Consider the following 6,514-nt stretch of genomic DNA (forward strand, 5'->3'; position numbering starts at 1 on the left):
GCTTCATAAAACTCTTTGATGTCTGTGCTTTTGTGCTAGGGAGTCCCATGAGAGTTCAAATTGAAGAACCATTGCCATGTTCATCCAAAGTGCAAGATACAAGAGCCATTGAGGATCTTCTAAGAGCTTGTTTGATTATGTTGATTGCTTGAGCTTACACTTATTTTGCTTGCATATTCCAAAGGATGAGAGCTACTTGAATCATCAATATGATCTTAAGAGAGGAACTCTATTTGTGGTCTTGTTTCTTATCCCTCATCTCTTGTATTATTAGGACCTTAGCCATTCTTCTTCTTCCCTCCACTCTAACCCAAGCCAAAACTTTTGTGCAAACATCTAACACCTCTTTCTAAACATTAGAAACCTAAGCCTTATGCTTTTGATTTTCAAACTTTCTTTTCATAACACTTATTTTGAGTTGAACTTTTAAATCAACTTTGACCATATTTTGTAAATACTTTTCATTGGTAAATACCACTCATTCAAATACTCTTTTTGTGGTTTCAATGGCCACTCTCTTAATCAAACTTTTCATAACCTTTAGCTATTAGGTTTGAGTTATCCTTGAGGTAGATGTAATACTCACCTATATCCTTAGTGATGGACAATGAGTCTTCCATGCTTATTATAGGGTTAACCCCTCACTAGCATGTTAAAGCTATCCTCACATGGTGGATTTGTGGTTTTAGGTTGAGTTTTCTCTCTTGGATAACAAAAGACCTTAAGGCTTTTGGACCAATCAATTCAGCAACTTTTTTGAGATTTTTACCCCGAATTACGAGGTTTTGATCCTAATCTTTTTTAAGATGGTACGTAGGCAATGGGTTTTATCCATCCAAACACAAATTGTAAATAACTTGTATATTCTCTTCTCATCTCTTCAATCATGTTTGCACAAATAAACTTTCACAAAATACCAACCTTATAACAAATATGAAAAGGGCTCCCTAGGAGTACCTAGGATGTTGTGGGTGCTTAAAACCTTCCCATTGCATAACCAACCCCATTACCCCGGTCTCTGACATTTTTACTAGTTTTTTATTCGATAAAACTTTTAGGTTTTTGTTCGCTTTCTAACCAATCTTTTGGATAAATAGAATTGCGGTGGCGACTCGACTTGTATGGTTTACCTTAGATTTTGTCAATAACTCTAATGGTAACGAATACCCCACTACAACATCAAACAAGTATTCTCTTCTAAATATGGAAGGAATATCTCTGCCGCGGAGACAACACCAAACACTCCGCAAGGGAAGAAGATAACACGTCGTTCTTAGAATTCCAAAGCCAAACTAGGGATAGGAGAGCCTTAACTGGGGGGAACGAAACACGGGTAAGATCCACCGTAGAAGTAACTCTACTGGGGAAAAACCAAGGAAAGATACAAAACTCTACGGGGCAAAACCACCAAACAAAAGTTCTAATAACCATCACAATTCCTCATACTATTGGAGAAACAATCTCTACAGTGGAGAAGAGAAACACCGCTCCGCTGGGGATAGAAAATAAACATATTCACCACCCGCTTTGCTAGGAGGAGACTATCCGAGAAGGAGGAAGTAACAATAATCAGGCTCCGATCAGGAAAATCCACTAGGGAAACAACTGTTGATGACTGAACCGGGAATAACCTGTAGGCGATTAGCTGGAGATAACCTGCTAGTGACAAAACCGGGTAAGTCTAATGTGAGCAACCCTGCTGAGGATGAACGGGAGGAACACCTGCTGGAGATCAATGCATGCGAATTCGTTGGGGATAAGCTAGAAACCAACTTGTTGAAATATTCCACTCATCCTGGGATTTCCTACTCACTCTGCGGGAGATTTCCAATTTGAATGAGGGAAGACCAACTTCCTCGAAAAAGGTAGCATGTCAATTTATCAATCTATAAGGCATTTTAGGTCAATCCCCACAAGGGATGACAACCATATAATTGATAAAACACAGATGCTAGATCTAGACTCACTGGGGAGCTAGAAGACTGAGACCAAACTCTAGACTCTTCGGGGATTTTGGTGGTGTATTACCTTCATGCGCTTACTAAGGAGACAACCTGAAAGATGATGAAGAGGACACAACTATGCTAGAAATATGAACAAATGCCTTACCCTTTTGGAAATCATACTATCCTTGGGAGAGCATTGAAGACATTCCATTTATCCTTTCAGTCATTGTGAATGTTCACTTTGTTTAAAAACAGTTTATAAAACCTTATTAGTTTAAAACAATGATATTTATCAATTAAAACATGCAAATATTTGTTCAACAGAAACAAATAAGAGTGCAAAGAATTGGATAAAGGCTCAAATTTGTTTGATGGAATGGTAGTCTGCAAATGGCAAGACTCCATGGATCTTTACAAATTTGAAATTGGTGATATATATTGGAAAAGGGCTACATTGAACATAATGACCATATCTCCACCAACTCTGAATCCAATGTATTTCAAGCTTCAGTTGACGATGACTGAGCGAGAATCTTTGACAGAAGACGGCTCAAAAACAAAGTCTTGTCAGGATGCAGTTACTTGTCAGATCCCTAATTTTTGCCTAGATTTCCCCAAGGTGAGGTACTCAATATAGCGGGATACATATTCATTTTTCTTTTTATGTCTCTAACTTTTGCCTGGATCGCCCTTTCGGGTTTCAATCCACCGAGACGCTCATTTTTGCCTAAGCCGCCCTTTCGGGTTTTCAACTTAGCGAGCTATTCTGTTTTTAATTTAGGCGAAGTATTTCTTGACTGCATCTGAATTCACAGGACGAGTGAAATCCTCCCCATCCATAGTTGTAAGCAATAAAGCACCGCCTGAAAAGGCTCTCTTAACAACATATGGACCTTCATAGTTTGGAGTCCACTTGCCCCTGGAATCGGGCGCGAAGGACAAGAATTTCATGAGCACAAGGTCACCTTCTCGGAACACACGAGGCTTGACCTTCTTATCAAAGGCTTTATTCATCCTTTGCTGATATAACTAACCATGGCACATGGCAGTTAATCTCTTCTCTTCAATTAAGTTCAACTGGTCATAACGACTCTGAACCCATTCAGCCTCAGTCAACTTGGCTTCCATCAAGACTCTCATTGATGGAATCTCAACCTCCACGGGGAGCACAACCTCCATGCCATATACAAGGGAGAAAGGGGTTGCCCCTGTTGAAGTGCGGACAGATGTACGATAGCCATGCAGAGCAAATGGCAGCATCTCATGCCAATCTTTGTACGTATCAACCATCTTTTGGATAATCTTCTTGATGTTCTTGTTAGCAGCTTCAACAGCCTCATTCATCTTGGGTCTATAAGGAGAAGAATTATGATGTGCAATCTTGAACTCGCTACACAGCTCTGTCATCATCTTGTTATTCAAGTTAGATCCATTATTAGTAATGATCTTATTTTGCACACCATAACGACATATGAGTTGATTCTTGATTATTGATTCTAAGTGTTGGCATCAATTTTGGTAAAACAAAGGGTGTTCACAAGATGTCATGTGTGATGTCTTAACATGATATATCCTATGTACCTGCTGGAGTTCAAGAACATGTGCATGCAGGATTGTTTCAGAATGCCACATACAATGACAAGGCTTCTAATATTGGATGTACCTGCTGGAGCTTAGATGAAAGACATGTTCATGCAGGATTGTTTCAGATGACATACACAATGCCATGGCATCTGATATGGATGTACCTTCTGGAAGTGATAAAAGGAATTATTGGATTATGCAGGATTTTTCCAGGATGTCAGACCCGATGTCATGACATCCTGTACACAGAACATTCAGTATGAATGTCTGCTGTTTTGTGATTGCACAATTAATGGCAATCTTTGGATGATTGAAGATATGGCTAGCTGGCGCATACAATCATGGATTACAACCAGATTTACTTATTTTCCAAGGAGATCTATACAGTTGTTATAAAAAGATTTGATTGGAAAATAGATTTAGGGTTTTCAAGATGTCCAAGCCCAGCTGGACGATTCTATAAAAAGGGACTTAGAAAACCTGTTTGAACACACAACCAAGACTGAGCAAAATATTGAGAGAGATCTAGGGTTTGTGTCTGTTTAGTCGAAAGACTTGTAGGTCATTCAAGTCATCCATTGATGATTGAATTTGACTGATTTGTGGTTGTAATGTGTCACTCTAAAGCTGTTAAGCAAGAGTGTGTGTCTTCTTGATCAAAGCTGTGAATCAAGATCAAGAGTGTGTCTTCTTGATCAAAGCTTTGAAGCAAGATCATGAGTGTGTCTTCTTGATTGAAACTATGAAGTAAAATCAAGAGTGTGTAATTGAAAAGTATTTTCTTTTCACAAGGGATTGTTGTTTAAAATCACTGGTGTGTGATTGTAAGGGAAGTGAGTGAATTCTCATATCTAAGAGTGCTTAGGTAGAAGTTGCACGGGTAGAGATTAGGTGATAAAGACTGTAACTTGTTGAAGTGTACGGAGAGTCTTTGAACTAATTCTATTTTAGTGAATTTCCTTCCTAGCTTGGTAGCCCCCAGACGTAGGTGAGTTGCACCGAACTGGGTTAACAATTGCTTGTGTTATTCGCTTTACCATTCTGTTTTTTTTATCAATTGTTTATTACCAGATATTAGTGTCGTGACATTACCTTCGACATCTTATATTTGATACCAGAATTTCAATTGGTATCAGAGCAGGCATCCTTCTCTGGTTCTGGGTGAGATATAGGGGCAATACTTTCTGGTACAATGGAGAGAGATGGAGGATTTATTCATAGGCCACCAATTTTTGATGGTTCTAACTATGACTATTGGAAACCTCGAATGGTAGCGTTTCTAAAATCCCTTGATAACAAGGCTTGGAAAGCTGTGCTAACAGGATGGGCGCATCCTGTCATTACTAAGGAAGGAGAAGCCACCTCTGAGAAGAAGCCTGAAGAACAATGGTCCAAGGAGGAGGATGATCTTGCTCTTGGAAACTCTAAAGCCTTGAATGCAATATTCAATGGGGTAGACAAGAATATTTTCAGGCTGGTAAATAGCTGTGAAGTGGCCAAAGATGCTTGGGACATTCTCAAGACCACTCATGAAGGCACCTCTAGGGTAATGATGTCTAGACTTCAGCTGCTCACGTCCAAGTTTGAAAACTTAAGGATGAAAGAAGATGAAAACATTCATGAATTTCACATGAGTATCCTTGAGATTGCTAATGCTTCAGGAGCCCTGGGAGAGAAGATGACAAATGAAAAACTGGTAAGAAAAGTACTTAGGTCACTCCCTAAGAGATTTGCAATGAAGGTGACTGCCATAGAAGAGTCTCAAGACATCTCCAACATGAGGGTAGATGAGCTAATTGGATCCCTCCAAACCTTTGAGATGGGATTGAATGATGGAACTGAAAAGAAAACCAAGAGCATTGCCTTCATATCCAACACAAAAGATGAAAACAGTCAAGATATGGATAAAGAATGGGCCAATGAAGTTGCAATGCTGGGGAGACAGTTTAACAGATTGTTAAAGAAAATGGATGTAAGATCCAAGACAAATGTCAAGAACATCTCATCTGACATCAGCAATGGAAGAAGAGTAAGGCCAGAGGAGAAGCCCAAAGAAGGAAAAGAAGTAAAGCGCTATGAATGTGATGGGTATGGACACATTAGAACAAAATGTGGAACCTACCTCAAGAAGCAGAAGATGAGTCTGGCTGCCACCTGGTCAGATGAAAGTGATACAGAGGAGGCTGCAAATCTTGGGATTGCTTTGACAGGAAGATGGGGATCTGATGAAGACTCAAGTGATGGTGAAGTTACCTTTGAGGAATTGGCCTCTACCTACAGAGAGTTGTGTCATAAAAGTGTAGAGCTAAGCAAGCAGGTTTTAAACCAAAAGAAAGAAATAACTCAACATGAAAATGAGAAGGTAGAATACTTGGAAACCATCTCCAAATTGAAAACAAAAGTTGTGGGTCTGAAGGTCAAGCTAGATGAAAGTCAACAAGTTGAGAGCCAGAAGATAGTACAACTGGAGAATGAAAAGGCAGAACAGGTGGAAACCATAGTCAAGCTAAAAACTGAAGTCATGCTCTTAAACTCAAAACTAGAAGAGACAACCAAGTATGTAAGGATGCTAAACAATGGATCTGACTCCTTAGATAAGATTCTCCAAACTGGACTAATCACAGGAGCCAAATCTGGATTAGGGTACCATAAATCTAAGGTTGAAAGTAGTTACACTGGTTGCAAACCTCAAGCTAAACCTAAATGCAGCAATAGTAAGAGCAGTCCTAAGATGTCACATCACATGTCACATCATCAGAAGAGAAAACAGCAGAAAGGCAAACACCAAAGATGGAGATGTCATTACTGTGGGAAATTTGAACACTCAAGGCCCTTCTACTATAAGTTGTATGGTTACCCTACCCTGTTCATCAACAGACTCACTATCAACCCAGACCCAAACAGCACATGCCTATCAACAAGAAGCAATGGGTTCCTAAGACTAATGTTACAAGTCTAATAGCTCACAAAGAAGAGTGGTATTT

This window comes from Lathyrus oleraceus, chromosome 2 (assembly GCF_024323335.1).
Source record: "Lathyrus oleraceus cultivar Zhongwan6 chromosome 2, CAAS_Psat_ZW6_1.0, whole genome shotgun sequence".
Taxonomy (NCBI): Eukaryota; Viridiplantae; Streptophyta; class Magnoliopsida; order Fabales; family Fabaceae; genus Lathyrus; species Lathyrus oleraceus.